This window comes from Nicotiana tomentosiformis, chromosome 2, assembly GCF_000390325.3.
Source record: "Nicotiana tomentosiformis chromosome 2, ASM39032v3, whole genome shotgun sequence".
In the NCBI taxonomy this organism is placed as follows: Eukaryota; Viridiplantae; Streptophyta; class Magnoliopsida; order Solanales; family Solanaceae; genus Nicotiana; species Nicotiana tomentosiformis.
The window spans coordinates 46,867,677-46,885,028 of NC_090813.1; the positions used below are offsets into that span (position 1 = coordinate 46,867,677).

The window sequence follows — 17,352 nt, forward strand, 5'->3', positions numbered from 1 at the left end:
TCAATTCTTTGTCCAAAACATAAAATGAGTGCTAAGAACAGAAGGAATATTTTTTTTTTTTTGCTGAATAAGGATTTTTTTTATTTACTCTATGACGATGGGATGCCAATGGAGGGATAAGAAAAGAAAACATTACTCCCTTTGTCCCATTTTTATATGATATTGCTACTATTATGGATTTAAACAATTTTCTTTTGATAATATTTTTCAAATATATTTTGTCTAAAAAAATATGATTTATAATTTATTAAAATTTTAGCTTCTAACGAAATTAGAAAAAGAAAACAAAAGAACATCCAAATGGACTTGCGTGGGAAATCCAACAGTTATAGCAATTAACATATCTGCCACGTGTCTCTTCATGTTCGCCTGCTATTCCTCCAAAACATCCATCCTCAACATATTTTTCTCAGCTCTTCAATGGCTTCTCAGAACCCTAATCTACAAAAAGCCCCATTGTATCCACAGGTCATTCACAATGATCCAAATCTCCAATCAACATCTTCTTCTCATCCCAATCTTTATCCAACCATAGACGAAAAGGACCTCGTCGAAAAACTCATCCCCGACGATTATCAAACTACTCCTTCTGCTTCATCTGCCCCTCCTGAGTCCCTCGAAGAAATACTTCTCGTTATCCCTGGTGTCCTCATCCATTTGATCGATAAGCATTACTCTGTTGAGCTAGCCACCGGAGATTTATCTCTGATTGGTCTGCTGCAAGATAAAAATACTGTTGCTATCCTTGTTCGTGTGGCTAACGAGATCCAATGGCCATTAACAAAGGACTTGGCCGCGGTGAAATTGGATGATTCACATTACTTTTTCTCGTTTCAAGCTATGAAAGAGGATGGTTCGGATTCCAGTGATGACGAGAAAGAAAAGGGTAAAAAGAAAAAAGATAAGGGTAAGAAAGAGAAAGATAAGGAAACAGTGAATGAATCTTGAATTATGGATTGACGATTGCTTCCAAGGGTCAGGAGGCATTGTTGAAAGAGCTGGATGCTATTTTGAAAAGTTACAGCACTTTTTCTGTTCAGAAGGTAGAGGAAAAGGCGGCCTTGGCTATTGGAGGAACAGTGGCAAGGGAGTTGTCTCCAGCTGACTTGAAGTCGGAGAAGAAGAAGGAAGTGTTGGAAGAACGTTGCGCTCAATACTGGACCACGTTGGCGCCCAATGTGGAGGAATACAGTGGATCAACTGCAAAGTTAGTTGCTGCAGGATCAGGGCAGCTGATCAAGGGGATTTTGTGGTGAGGAGATGTGTCAATGGAACAATTGAAGCGAGGAAATGAGGTTTTAAAGCAGAGGATGACTTCAGGGACTAAGGCCGAGATTAGGCCTGAGACATTGAGGAGGATCAAAAGGTATGGTGGCCTTATAATATTAAATGGTCATCTGCTTACACTATGTTGACTGTTAGATTAATATCTTTGCTTTGCTGTTATTGTTATTAATTTTGATTAGCATTCTAGTGGGTTCTTAATTTTTTGCCAGGTAATTAAAATTTATACCAAGGCTCCCTCTTGAGTTCTAGTGATGGATAAAGTAGCTAAAATACCAAGGAAAACCTTTTCTTTTGTTTATCCACATTGACAAAATAGGAGTAGTTTTTTTATTGTGTTTCGCACTGGCCACACTATTGATTGCATTGTGGAAAGTTTCTATATTCTTTTGTAACGATTTAGCTTACCTTTTCTCCCTAGGAAGTTTCAACTTTTTCTTCTTTGGTTTCTACTTTATTTTCTTTTCACATGTATCAATTGAGTTGGGATTTTGAAGGAGTAGAATTAGAGGCGGATCTAGGATATGTAGAATATGAATGCACCATGAAAAAAAGGGTCAGAAAAAAGTGTAAAGTGAGAATTGATCCTTGTTTCTTTGAGTAAATAATTAAGTATTGAACCAAGTTCACCATTCAACCTTTATGGAGCATGGGTGCAAATACATAAAATTGGACGAATTTTAGAAAATATACACATAAAATACCTAGTTTGGCGAAGGCACCATGGGTTCACGTGCCCCATAATTGAGGCTATACATCCGCCCCTGAGTAGAATATCAAAGTTGGATATTACTTAGGCACTTCTACTTTGTCAAACTGATACCGGGTAATCGCTATGATTCTTTTACTTATTATCATTTGAGTTAGGCATCGAACAAAAATAAGAGGATGAATAGTTGTATGTTACTGAATGAAAAAAAGAATACTATTATGACAAATGCTTGCAGTATCTCGTTTTTTGAGAGATTGCAGATTATCTCTACTGAACTGTCTGACCAAAAAAAAAAAGACTCTTTGACAGATTTGGCTAAAAAGTGTATTGATACTGTTTTTTCAGTTTGAAATGTCAATGGATCTTTCTTTGTTGTTTCATTGAATAGCTTCAACAACTGAGATAATCTTTCTATTTCGGTACATAAAGCTTATAATTCAGTAAGCCAGTATATTGGCACTGTTTTATGAGGAGCTGCCACTTTCAGATGCTAGTTAGAATTTATGGTACAAGATAAATTAAATCCCTCAATACCTATACTTCTATCTTGTTTCCCCACATGAAAAATAGGAAGTATGTCAAACAAGGCTTCTATGTTTGAGCTAGCTGTTGCTGATGTACATGTACATTCAATAAGATTATCGGGGATACTCATATGCCTAACTGTAAATTATTTAGGCGAAGAAAAAACTTTTTACTCACGTTGGAGTGTGTTTTTCAGGGTTAAGAGAGTAACTAAGATGACTGAGAAAGTGGCAATTGGAGTCCTTTCTGGAGTTCTCCAGGTTTCAGGATTCTTCACTAGTTCAGTTGCAAATTCCATAGTTGGAAAAAAGTTCTTCCGCATGATGCCAGGGGAGATGGTCCTTGCTACTCTGGATGGATTTTGTAAGTCAAAAGTCTTCCATTTTTCTTGACCGAGTTTGATTGTATGTCCATATACCATTTGCTTTTCAGCGATTTTTACTTATTTTATTTTTAATATAGCTTCAGGACAAAAGGAATTAAATTTATAGCTTAACTGTGTCGCATAGTCCCTGTACTATCACATTCACAGGCACTTATATGTATCAGATAAGACATTTTTAGAGAATGTAAAAATTGAAGACATGTCTGCCAAGAAAGATATAAATGGTTACATCCTTTTCCATATTTATGGCTTGCTCTATGGCGCCAATCCCTCTGTTATCCTCTAGTTTTGCTTTATTTGTGACTCCCTCTTTCCTTGGACATCCTTCAAACAAAAAAGCACTTTGTCACTATTGAATAAGAACATCAAATCATCACAATTGAAGTGTCAAATAGTGATTAGCTTCAGATTATCACATGTGACATGCAATATCATCTAGGACAAACACGTTTTACTTCCACAACAACAACTCCTCCTAAATCACAAACTATTACTAGTTGGCCATTTGCTTCTTCTAGTTGTGTGGTTAGTCCTGAGTTGTCCATTGGATATCTGACCATTTTGTCTCTCACTTAGAGTTTGATAGTTTGGTTATTACAGATAATATTATATGTGGCTAAATTTCTGGATTCTGAGAGAGAAGGCGTAGAGAAGAAATCCCATATTGTGTGCCTGATTCTGCATGCAGATTTTCTGGTCGGTAATGATGTTTTAATTAAGAGAAAAGAGTCTAACCAAAAGAAACAAACAGGAGATTGAAGGAAAAGCAAAGAGCCTAATTTTTATTTTTGGTTTCTTAATTAAAGAATAGAAATTTTTTTGCATCTCTTGACATCAATACAAGTAATCATTTTATTTACACTGCCAATGTTAGCTCTGTATGCTTCTAGATTTTAGTTGCTAGGACCATCCATGATGGGGTTGTATCCAATGTTAAAAGGAGGAGACTATGCTGTTTAAATTGTTACTCTAAGTTAACATTTAAGTTCTTTTATTGTATTGATGAACTCATCTTGTTGAAATACTTGTGCATTAAAAGTTGATTTCTCAATTCTCATGCACATAACTGTCAAATAACAACTCTAACTTTGAGAATTTGTTTACATATTTTGAGTTTAACTATAGCAAATTGCAGTCAGTTTGTTGTCTACATATGTATAATATTTTGCGAATATGCGACGCTGTTGAAGTAGCTGGAAAGAATGTGATGTCAACATCGTCCACTATGACGACTGAGCTTGTTTCGCACAGGTAAAGCTCAACTATTGTAGATGTACTGAAGAAAACTGGAAAAAAATGTACAACATAGGAGACTTTAAGGAAAAGCAAAATGTTTCCCCTCCTTAATTTTGGTGACACTTAAGTTTCAGTATATGATGACTTCTCCTGGCTATATGCCCTTTTTTCTAAGTCTAGTTTTACCATTTGAATACATTGCAACTTGTTTTGTCATAAGTCATCAACAGACTCAACTAATTGAAATCACACTATGTAACTGTAAGATAAATATGAGCCTGTTTGGATTAGCTGATTGTAAATAGCTGATAAGCTTGTAGTTTTGAAAAGTTTTTTTTAAGTGCTGAAACTGATTTTTAAAATAAGCATTTACGTGTTTGGATAGAAGTGCTGAAACTAATAATAAGCAGTTGATATGTTTGATTAAAAAGTGTTGATAAGCTATTCTTTTGTTTAAATGACTAAAATACCTTTGAATTTTTTTCAAAAGATTATAAATTAAAAATTTCTTTGTAAAGAAAAGAATTAATAACGAATATGGAATGAAGAGAAAGTCAAGAAATTTATTTTGGAAAAAGTATTTTGTGAATTAGAAAATATTATTAAGGATAAACTAATAAAAGTGTTGGTCAAACTAAAAACACTTATAAGCTGAAAAGCCATAAGTTGGAGGTGACCAGCTTATGACTTATGGCTGATTTTAGCTTATAAGCACTTTGAGTGTTTACCAAACGCGTAGATAAGCCAGAAGGTGCTTATAAGCCAGTTTGACCAGCTTATAAGCTTAGTCAAACACCCTCTATATCTGCTTAGAACTTTTGGGTTACTGAAATCACACTATGTCATAAGTGAATCGGTTTTGTAGGTATGGAGAAGAGGCAGCAAAAGTAGCAACCGAAGGGCTTGATGCGGCAGGGCATGCTGTTGGGACTGCCTGGACTGTGTTTAAGATTAGAAAGGCTCTTAACCCCAAAAGTTCCTTTAATCGTGCCACCCAACTTAAGTCTAGTGCTAAAGCTGCTACTGTTAAGAAGGCCAAGAGCTCAAAGTACTGATCTTGTTTGTTCTTTCACTGGTAGAGCTGTGAATTGAGGCCTCTTTTTAGATTTTTCCAATGGCATATATGTTATGTTATTAAGGATAAGGATTATAGTCTTTGTTGTAGGTACAATTTTCCACATCAATCCACCTCCATTTGTACTTTTCACCCTCTAGCATTAGTGTATTTATTTTTGGAAGAGGGAATAGACACCAACAAACAATTCATGTTCTGATTGTAGCTTTAATTATTGAGTAAACACACATGTGATATGTAATTTATTGTATATTTAGTTGCAATCATGCATGTAATGTTATTCTCCCTGCTGCGCATTTTATTACTACAACTATTTTTCAGATTTATTACCTGTGAGAACATTGTTATGAAAGCAGGATACATTCATATCATTAAACTGGAAAATAAAGATAGACAGTAAATACTGGTAGGTAAGATAGGTATATACGATGGTAACAGAACGAGGGTGATAGGGCAGAGGGTACATTTTTAGTGATAGTTGTGAATAAAAAGCCTTAACGACTACTGTTTACCCTCAAAATCGGATAACAATTGAATTTGTAAGTGGTTTTAAGGATATGTGGACTAACTTGACACAAAATGATAAATTAGATTGTAATTGAAATAAATAATGATAAAGTAAATACAAATCACACGAATTAAACAATCTTAGCCTTGGGAATTTAATCACCCTCGAATAAGATACGCTCCGATCTGTGCCAGGATACAGAAAAAATAAGAGCTTTAAAATAATAATGATATATAGCTTTGGAGTGCGTGTTACAATGTGTTCAATGACCCCCTTTATACATTAGAGGAGTCCTATTTTAGGTATAATTCTATAAAAGGTAAAAATCTCTTGATTTGATGATTGTCGGTGCCTTATTGATACGTGCCGAGATTCCCTCCGTAATATCCGACCGGTCACGGATATTTCGGTCTTCTGTTGGTTATGCTAACAATGTTTCTTCGAGCTCGATCGGGGCTAAGGTCGACTCCGGGATTACAGACTCACTGTTCTCGAAGGCAGGTGTTATGACCCCGGGTTCTAGCTCGGTGAGACTCGGGATCAATCTTCAGTCTTCGATTGTCATGTTCCTAACATGTCATGTCATAGGTGAGCTCGATTTCGACCGTACACAGATAGTTCCCTCGTTTTTTGGAGAGTAGACGACGAGAAATGACATGAACTTTCGATTCTTTCTTCGATATCACACGACAGAAATGACAAAACCGTTGAAATGTCTCGTTAGTCAAGTTTTAATGGCATTAAACGCTTGTCATTTGCTGGTCGGCCACTCCAAGATGCGAACCGTCGCTGAGAAACTATAAATACCTCTTCATTTGTTCATTCAAACTTTACATTCAAACCCTCTACCCTCGTTCCTAAGAAAATTCAATACTTCCAAGTACTTATATTCTGGTTACTTTGAGATCTTTTATAAGAACTCTCATTCGACTTTTTCTCAAACCACCGAGTGTACTCTTTTAACTTCCTCTTTTTCCTTCTTTCTTTTCTATAAAGAAATGGCGAAAACATCCAAAATTGTTCATCAAAAGAAACTCCTTCTACCTCGCGACCGGCTACTGAAGAGACCGCTTCACGTACTGCTGTCGAGGATCCAGCACCGGAACCTCCTATAAAAATGTTCATCCCAGGGGGATGCCCGGTCAATGCTGACTTTAAAGTCGAAAAGCCCTTCATCGTACCAGGTCGGTATGAGGAGGTCTCGAGGTACATCTGCTCGATCACCGACCAAGTTTGTCACGCCCCGAACCTAGGAGCGAGACAAGCACCCGGTGCCTCACCTAACCTGGCGTACCAAATTGCGACTAAGGGACTCTGAACATATAATGTCATACTTTGGCCATGGGGCCACCTTGCAAGACAATTTGTGAAGCAAAATATAAAACTGAATGGAAACTAGCGCTAACTAAACATCAATATAAAGCTAGGCCGACAAGGCCGTCATAGCTACTACAGCTGACAAACCATCAAATATACATACCAGGTCTACAAACCCAACATACTGCACTAACCAACAGGATATGTCTACAAGCCTCTACTGATAGATGTATTGTGATCGGAACAGGGCCCCGACCTACCCATATTATATATATAAATACATACATAAGATGCACACAAAAACCTAGACCCGATAACTCCGAAGGATGTGGAGCTTACCGATCAGGCTAAACTCTGGAAACACCTACTGAGGAGGTCTACTCGTCTGTCTATCTGAACCTGCATGCATGAAATGCAGCGTCCCCGAAAAAGGGACGTCAATACAAAATAATGTACCGAGTATGTAAGGCAATAACATAATTGAAAATCAAAACTGAACTGATAATATAATAACTGGAAGTAACCGGGAGTCCAAAATAATCTGGAGATATACTTACCTGCTGATAGTGACTAAACTCCTTCAATATAGTAAGTAAAATAATTGTACGGCCTTATAAGGCTCGGTATATATAACTGCTCTGCCATAGTAGGCTCTCTCATAGGCGCTCGGCCATACTAGGCTATGTATCTCGACCATGCTGGGCTCGCTCATAGGCGCTCGGCCACAGTAGGCTCGGTATATAACTTTCCATCTGATCAGAGGTTGCCCAATAGGGGCCTGCCCATCGATTATAGCTCGATGGTAATGAAAATACTGTAATACTGTATATATAGGCTTGCTGCTCTCTTGACTGGAAGAAGACAATACTAAAATTGAATATAGAGTCTCGATAAGGAATAATATTGTAACTTATGAGACTAGAATAGTGTGAATAAATTCATGAATATGAACTTCTCTTTTTGTCTCATTACTAACACATGTAGGTACGAGATCATGCCAAAATGAAGGAAGGCTTAGTCTTAACATACCTTATCACAATCTTTCCAATTACCAAGTTGAACTCACCTCTTCGCACCTTAATCTACAAGAATGATAATAATACTATCGTTAAGTTATGAAAGTTACAACTATCGCACAACGAACGACAAACTTATTTTGTATTAAAACGGGCAGCATCTCCCCTATAATCCTTACTTCCTCCAAATTCAAGATAACACCAACAATACAAGAACAGAACAATGACAACATATATACATCATTTTCCAGCCCTATATACACCATCAAATACTACAAAACAGCCCAACACACCCCAATCTCTTCATACACAATACGACCACCGTAGTAGTGTCAAACGACCCGAAAATATTATGACGAACGACCAGCCAACCACCCTACATTTATATGGTGTTTCTACACCCCCTTCCTCCTCCAAAACTCCACAAAACAGTAGTAAAACACGCAGCCCAACAGCAACACAAAACAGTCCACAAAACAGTCCGCTACAAGTGAATAACTCGAACTCACGGCTTCCGATCACCGTCCCGTGAGTTCTTACAAGTATAGAATGACTTACCATGAATTTACAGAAGAAAAATTGGATGAAAGAGAGCAGTAAACTCACCTTATTTGTTGGATAACTCAGCTCTTATCTTGGTTCTTCAAACTCTAGGTTTTACCTCCAATTAGAACTTGAAAGGGAGAGAAAATCAATTAGGGTTTGTGGAAATTTTTGGGAGGATTCTTTGCAGAGCTTATGTCTGGTTATTATGCTCTATTTTAAGTCTAATATATGAAGAAAATAGGCCCTTAAAAGGCCTCTTTGGACGACCCGAAATGGCCCATTTTTGGGCTTTCATTTAAGCAAGTAGGTGACACACCTACTTGTCACCTAGCAGCTTGCGCAGTATCGCACAAATGCCCATATCTTTCTACTCCAATGTCGTATTGACAAACAGTTTAATGTGTTGGAAAATATACTCATAGATCTTTAATTTGATGAGTGGAACACATCATAACTCTAAGTATATTGGGAGAAAATCGCAGTTACATTTGACCCAAAGTTTCAGTAAAACTTATGAATGTAACTTGTGATGACTTTCATCGACTTTTGTTCCACAACTCGCTTGACTTCAAAACATAACACACGAATGTCATACGACTAATATAAATCATAACATAATCTCCTTATCATGTTAATCACCCTAGTCTCACCCCAAAGGTACATGTTATAACATTTCCAACTTGTCGACTTTCGACGAAACATTGTTTTATTTAATTGTTTTAGCTTCTGAACTGTCCAACCCTCTTTGTACTTGTTGTTCATGATCTTCAATATTTGTAACCTAAGAGGTAACATGATTAACTTACTTTATATACTTTGAAATATTATCTCATTTTTGGTCCTACATTAGTTTGCTTGTAACGCATTTTTACGTACAAAAATATAGGGTGAAACATCACTCCCCCCTTGGGAACATTCTTCCTCGAATGTTTACTCTTAGAGACTTTGGAAAATTTTGCCAGAGTATCCTTCGTACACTAGGTTAAAACCAACCTGCACGCAGCCAGAAAACATACTATGCATGCCACACATGGCCAATCTTTATAAATAGCAGCAATTTGCCTCACCGACCGTAAATCATAAATATTGAAAGTGAAAAATAAAAGCTTACCTGATGACCTGCTAGCCTGAATAGAGCTGTGTTGTAGCATCCCATCTCGAGCCATATCTTTAGTTTGAAATAGGTGGGGGTATTTAGACTTTATTTCTCCCTCCGATTCCCACGTTATCTCTTCTACATTCTTGCTCCTCCATAAAACCTTCACGGAAGCTACCTCTTTATTTCGTAGCTTGCGGATTTGTCGGTCTAGGATGGCAACTGGAATTTTCTCGTATGACAAGTCCTCTGTAATCTGTACATCATCCGTGGGCACCACTCGGGTAGGATCGCCAATGCACTTCCGTAGCATAGATACGTGAAAAATCGGATGGACAGACTCCAATTCTGAGGGCAACTCTAACTTATAAGCTTCTTGGCCCACTCTCCGAATGATCCTATAAGGCCCAATATACCGTGGGCTAAGCTTGCCTTTCTTGCCAAACCTCATCACGCCCTTCATAGGTGATACCTTTAAGAATACCCAGTCGTTAATCCTGAACTCTAAGTCTCGTCGCTGCACGTCAGAATATGACTTCTGACGACTCTGAGCTATCAATAGTCGCTCCCGGATAAGCTTTACTTTCTCTATGGCCTGTTGAACCAGGTCTGGCCTATATAACCTAGATTCCCCAACATCAAACCACCCTATAGGAGATCTGCACTTACGCCCATACAAAGCCTCGTACGGAGCCATCTGAATACTGGAGTGGTAACTGTTATTATATGCAAACTCAACAAGAGGTAGATGTTCATCCCAATTTCTTTTAAAATCCAACACACATACTCGTAACATATCCTCGAGCGTCTGAATTGTGCTCTCGGCTTGTCCATCAGTCTGTGGATAAAAAGCTGTGCTGAGATTCACCTGAGTCCCTAGACCTCTCTGAAATGACCTCCAAAAATGTGCTGTAAACTGAGCCCCACGGTCAGATATAATAGAAACTGGTACTCCATGTAGCCGCACTATCTCCTTAATATATAACTTTGCATAATCTTCTACTGTATATGTAGATCTGACCGGTAGGAAGTGAGCTAATTTCGTGAGCCTATCGACTATCACCCATATGGAATCGAACTTACGATTAGAATGAGGTAAACCCATGATAAAGTCCATGTTTATCGCCTCCCATTTCCATGTCGGGATCTCTATAGTCTGCATTAGCCCTCCGGGCTTCTGGTGCTCTACCTTCACTTGCTGGCAACTAGTACATTGGGCAACAAACTCAGCAATGTTCTTCTTCATATCGTTCCACCAGTACACATCCTTAATGTCATGATACATCTTCGTCGATCCAGGATGGATGGAATACCATGAATAATGTGCCTCTGACATAATCCTGTCTCGTAGCCCTGCTACATCTGGAACACACAAACGACCCCTGTATCTGAGAACCCCATCTCCCTTGAGCTCTAACAGTGGCTTCTTCTGCTGCGGAACTTGCTCTCTCAACTCGACCAACTCTGGGTCCTCGTACTGCCTTTCCTTGACTTCAGCTATGAAGGATGATTTTGCAGTGTTTTGGAGTACAACTCCACCATCCTCAGAATCTACTAACCGAATCCCCAACGAAGCCAATTGATGAATCTCTCTAGCTAATTGTCTTTTCTCGGGCTCTACATGTGCTAAGCTACCCATAGATCGGCGACTTAAGGCATCTGCTACAATATTAGCTTTCCCTGGATGGTAGAGAATGTTAACATCGTAATCTTTCAATAACTCAAGCCATTGCCTCTGTCGCAAATTCAACTCTTTCTGCTTGAAGATATATTGTAGGCTTTTATGATCAGTAAATACATCAACATGAACACCATATAAATAATGCCGCCATATCTTAAGTGCATGGACAACCGCAGCTAACTCGAGGTCGTGGGTCGGATAATTCCTCTCGTGCTTCCTCAGCTGCCTTGAAGCATACGCAATTACCTTCCCATGTTGCATCAGGACACATCCTAACCCGACACCTGATGCATCACAATACACGGCATAACCCTCTAGACCCTCTGGAAGTGTTAGAACTGGAGCTGAGGTCAACCTGTTCTTAAGCTCTTGGAAACTCCGCTCGCAAGCCTCTGTCCATTGAAACTTAGTTTCTTTCTGTGTCAACTTCGTCAATGGTGCCGAAAGGGAAGAAAAACCCTCTACGAACCTCCGATAGTATCCTGCTAAGCCTAGAAAGCTACGAACCTCTGTCAGAGTGGTAGGTCTAGGCCAAGATTTCACGGCCTCAATCTTCTGAGTGTCCACCTTTATCCCTTCATCTGATACAATATGCCCCAAGAATGCTACAGACTTCAACCAGAACTCACATTTAGAAACCTTAGCATACAACTTACGATCACGGAGGGTTTGGAGTACCGCTCGTAGGTGGTCCTCATGCTCATCCTCTGAACGGGAATAAACCAGAATATCATCAATAAATACTATCACGAACAGATCTAAAAATGGCCGGAATAGGCTATTCATCAAGTCCATAAATACAGCGGGTGCATTAGTCAACCCGAAGGACATGACAAGGAACTCGAAGTGGCCATATCGGGTCCTGAAGGCTGTCTTCGGAATATCTTTTTCCCGAACTCTGACCTGGTGGTACCCCGACCTCAAATCTATCTTTGAAAAGCATCTAGCCCCCTGCAACTGATCAAACAAGTCATCGATCCTTGGAAGTGGATACTTATTCTTAATAGTTACCTTGTTCAGCTGCCTATAATCGATACACATCCTCAGCGAGCCGTCTTTCTTCCGCACAAATAGTACTGGTGCACCCCAAGGTGAGGTACTGGGCCTGATGTAACCTTTCTCCAGCAAATCTTTTAACTGCTCCTTCAACTCCTTCAATTCGCCAGGTGCCATTCTATACGGAGGGACGGATATTGGTTGAGTTCCTGGAAGCAAATCGATGCTAAAATCAATCTCTCGCTCTGGAGGAATACCTGGAAGCTCATCTGGAAACACATCTGCATACTCTTTGACTACGGGAATAGACTGAAGTATAGGTATCTCAGCATCTGCATCTCTAACTCGCACAATATGATAAATGCACCCTTTTGCGATCATTTTCCTCGCCTTCAGATAGGAAATAAACCTACCTCTGGGTGTTGGTGTATTACCTACCCATTCAAGGACTGGCTCACCCGGAAAATGAAATCTGGCTGCCTTTGCTCGGCAATCAACTGTGGCATAGCAAGCTGCCAACCAGTCCATGCCCATGATAGCATCAAAATCCATCATCTCTAGCTCAACTAGGTCAGCTGAGGTCTGACGACTACAAATTGTCACCGTACAACCTCGGTAAACCCGTCTAGCAATAATCGATTCTCCGACCGGTGTAGATACCGCAAAAGGATCACTTAGTATTTCAGGCACTATACCAAACTTCCTCGCGACAAATGGGGTAATATACGATAAAGTAGATCCTGGGTCTATCAAAGCATAAGCATCGTGAGAGCAAATGGTTAATATACCTGTCACAACGTCTGGTGAAGACTCCTGGTCCTGTCGACCCGCTAAAGCATAGATACGGTTCTGATTACCACTTGAACTGGAACCTCTACCTCTGCCCCGACCTCTACCAGCCGAAGACTGAGACTCGCGCCCTGAAGGATGCACGGACATAGATGATCCTGTTGCTGAACTTGCTGGTTGTGCCATTCCCCCCGAATCTCTATTTGGGCAATCTCGCATCATATGCCCTGGACGCCCACATGTATAACAAGCATCAGAACCTGCTCGGCATTGGCCCAAGTGTCCTCTACCACAGATGTCACACCGTGGAGGAAATGACCATGTCTGCGCAGATCCTCGCTGTCGCTACAAACCCGACGCCCGTGAGCTCTCACCTGGTCCTGACTAATTATAGCGGTCATACTTGTAACCCTGTAACTGAGGTGGCGGAGGCCTAGGTGGCCGTCCGAAGTACTAGGTCCTATAACTACCCTGATATTGCTCCTGAGACCTGGGAAATCTCATCCTCTTATGTTGCCCTTGCTCAGCCCTTTCTGTACCCTGCTGCCGACGCCTACCCCTTTCTATATTCTGGGCGAATGCCTGAATCCGGGAGATATCCATACTATCCTGCAATGCAGCGGTGGCACATGCCTCGGTTAACTCTGGGGCTAACCCTGCTATAAACCTGTGAATCCTGTCCCGCATAGTAGCAACTATGGATGGTGCATATCTGGCCAATGAGTCAAAACGGAGACTATACTCTCGAACACTCATATTACCCTGCTTGAGGGCTAGAAACTGATCGACTCGAGCCTGTCGGATCTCCCGTGGTAAGTACTGGTCAAGGAAGGCATCTGAAAAATTCTCCCAAATAGCTGGAGGTGCATCACGTCCCCTGGACCTCTCCCATCCCTCATACCAAAGGATGGCTATATCTCGGAGTCGAAAAGCTGCTAGCTCAACTGCCTCTTTCTCCGTGGCATGCATAACACGAAAGATCCTGTGAAGCTGATCTATGAAATCCTGCGGGTCCTCCCTCTGATCTGTCCCCGTGAACTCTGGGGGACTCAAAGCAATAAACTCTCGGACCCTTGAACTCCCAGACCCCTCAGAAGTTCCTGCACTAGCTGATGCCCTAGCCTGTTGCTGGGTAGCTACCAACTGTGTCAACAAATGCACCGCACTCCTTAAGTCCTGATCTGATGGAAGTGGAGGGGGAACTGGATGTGCGGTTTCCCTAGGAATCTCCGTAGTTGGTGGAGGAGCCGGTAATGGCTGAGTAGGGGTCTCACCTTGAGCCTCAGACTGGGCCCCATCTACTGGGGGTACCCTGCTGGTCCCCTCACCTACTGCTGTATCTCTCCTCTGGCTAGCCGTAGTCTTCCTAGTCACCGTCATCTGTGCATGCAAACACCAACACATAAGTTTAATTCAAATTTCCTATAACTCAGTTCTGTAGCACGATTTAGATTTCAAAGAAGGGTAACCAACTCCTAAATGCCCTGTAGTGCCCTGCTTATATAATGTGGTGCACAACACATCTATAAACAAGACCCTACTAGACACGGCTTGTAGACTCCCTAGGACAGAACTGCTCTGATACCAAGTTTGTCACGCCCCGAACCTAGGAGCGATACAAGCACCTGGTGCCTCACCTAACCTGGCGTACCAAATTGCGACTAAGGGACTCTGAACATATAATGTCATACTTTGGCCATGGGGCCACCTTGCAAGACAATTTGCGAAGCAAAATATAAAACTGAATGGAAACTAGCTCTAACTAAACATCAATATAAAGCTAGGCCGACAAGGCCGTCATAGCTACTACAGCTGACAAACCATCAAATATACATACCAGGCCTACAAACCCAACATACTGCACTAACCAACAGGATATGTCTACAAGCCTCTACTGATAGATGTATTGTGATCGGAACAGGGCCCCGACCTACCCATATTATATATATAAATACATACATAAGATGCACACAAAAACCTAGACCCGATAACTCCGAAGGATGTGGAGCTTACCGATCAGGCTAAACTCTGGAAACACCTACTGAGGAGGTCTACTCGTCTGTCTATCTGAACCTGCATGCATGAAATGCAGCGTCCCCGGAAAAGGGACGTAAGTACGAAATAATGTACCGAGTATGTAAGGCAATAACATAATTGAAAATCGAAACTGAACTGATAATATAATAACTGGAAGTAACCGGGAGTCCAAGATGATCTGGAGATATACTTACCTGCTGATAGTGACTAAACTCCTTTAATATAGTAAGTAAAATAATTGTAAAATAATTGTACGGCCTTATAAGGCTCGGTATATATAACTGCTCTGCTATAGTAGGCTCGCTCATAGGCGCTCGGCCATACTAGGCTATGTATCTCGACCATGCTGGGCTCGCTCATAGGCGCTCAGCCACAGTAGGCTCGGTATATAACTTTTCATCTGATCAGAGGTTGCCCAATAGGGGCCTGCCTATCGATTATAGCTCGATGGTAATGAAAATACTGTAATACTGTATATATAGGCTTGCTGCTCTCTTGACTGGAAGAAGACAATACTAAAATTGAATATAGAGTCTCGATAAGGAATAATATTGTAACTTATGAGACTAGAATAGTGTGAATAAATTCATGAATATGAACTTCTCTTTTTGTCTCATTACTAACACATGTAGCTACGAGATCATGCCAAAATGAAGGAAGGCTTAGCCTTAACATACCTTATCACAATCTTTCCAATCACCAAGTTGAACTCACCTCTTCGCACCTTAATCTACAAGAATGATAATAATACTATCGTTAAGTTACGAAAGTTACAACTATCGCACAACGAACGACAAACTTATTTTGTATTAAAACGGGCAGCATCTCCCCTATAATCCTTACTTCCTCCAAATTCAAGATAACACCAACAATACAAGAACAGAACAATGACAACATATATACATCATTTTCCAGCCCTATATACACCATCAAATACTACAAAACAGCCCAACACACCCCAATCTCTTCATACACAAAACGACCACCGTAGTAGTGTCAAACGACCCGAAAATGTTATGACGAACGACCAGCCAACCACCCTACATTTATATGGTGTTTCTACACCCCCTTCACTCCTCCAAAACTCCACAAAATAGTAGTAAAACATGCAGCCCAACAGCAACACAAAACAGTCCACAAAACAGTCCGCTACAAGTGAATAACTCGAACTCACGGCTTCCGATCACCGTCCCGTGAGTTCTTACAAGTATAGAACGACTTACCATGAATTTACAGAAGAAAAATTGGATGAAAGAGAGCAGTAAACTCACCTTATTTGTTGGATAACTCAGCTCTTAGCTTGGTTCTTCAAACTCTAGGTTTTACCTCCAATTAGAACTTGAAAGGGAGAGAAAATCAATTAGGGTTTGTGGAAAATTTTTGGGAGGATTCTTTGCAGAGCTTATGTCTGGTTATTATGCTCTATTTTAAGTCTAATATATGAAGAAAATAGGCCCTTAAAAGGCCTCTTTGGACGACCCGAAATGGCCCATTTTTGGGCTTTCATTTAAGCAAGTAGGTGACACACCTACTTGTCACCTAGCAGCTTGCGCAGTATCGCAAAAATGCACATATCTCTCTACTCCGATGTCGTATTGACAAATGGTTTAATGCGTTGGAAAATAGACTCATAGATCTTTAATTTGATGGGTGGAACACCCCATAACTCTAAGTATATTGGGAGAAAATTGCAGTTACATTTGACCCAAAGTTTCAGTAAAACTTATGAATGTAACTTGTGATGACTTTCATCGACTTTTGTTCCACAACTCGCTTGACTTCAAAACATAACACACGGATGTCATACGACTAATATAAATCATAACATAATCTCCTTATCATGTTAATCACCCTAGTCTCACCCCAAAGGTACATGTTATAACATTTCCAACTTGTCGACTTTCGACGAAATATTATTTTATTTAATTGCTTTAGCTTCTGAACTGTCCAACCCTCTTTGTACTTGTTGTTTATGATCTTCAATATTTGTAACCTCAGAGGTAACATGATTAACTTACTTTATATACTTTTAAATATTATCTCATTTTTGGTCCTACATTAGTTTGCTTACGATGCATTTTTACGTACAAAAATATAGGGTGTAACAATTCTCTCCGAAGTCAAGAAGGATTGCAACTGGGCTGACAAA

At 40.1% G+C, this 17,352-nt stretch overlaps 1 pseudogene; it reads left to right on the forward strand.

The window, feature by feature from the left end:
* The first annotated feature begins 375 nt into the window (after positions 1–375).
* LOC138891466 (protein EARLY-RESPONSIVE TO DEHYDRATION 7, chloroplastic-like) lies at positions 376–5,483 on the forward strand (annotated as a pseudogene).
* The last annotated feature ends 11,869 nt before the right edge of the window (positions 5,484–17,352 follow it).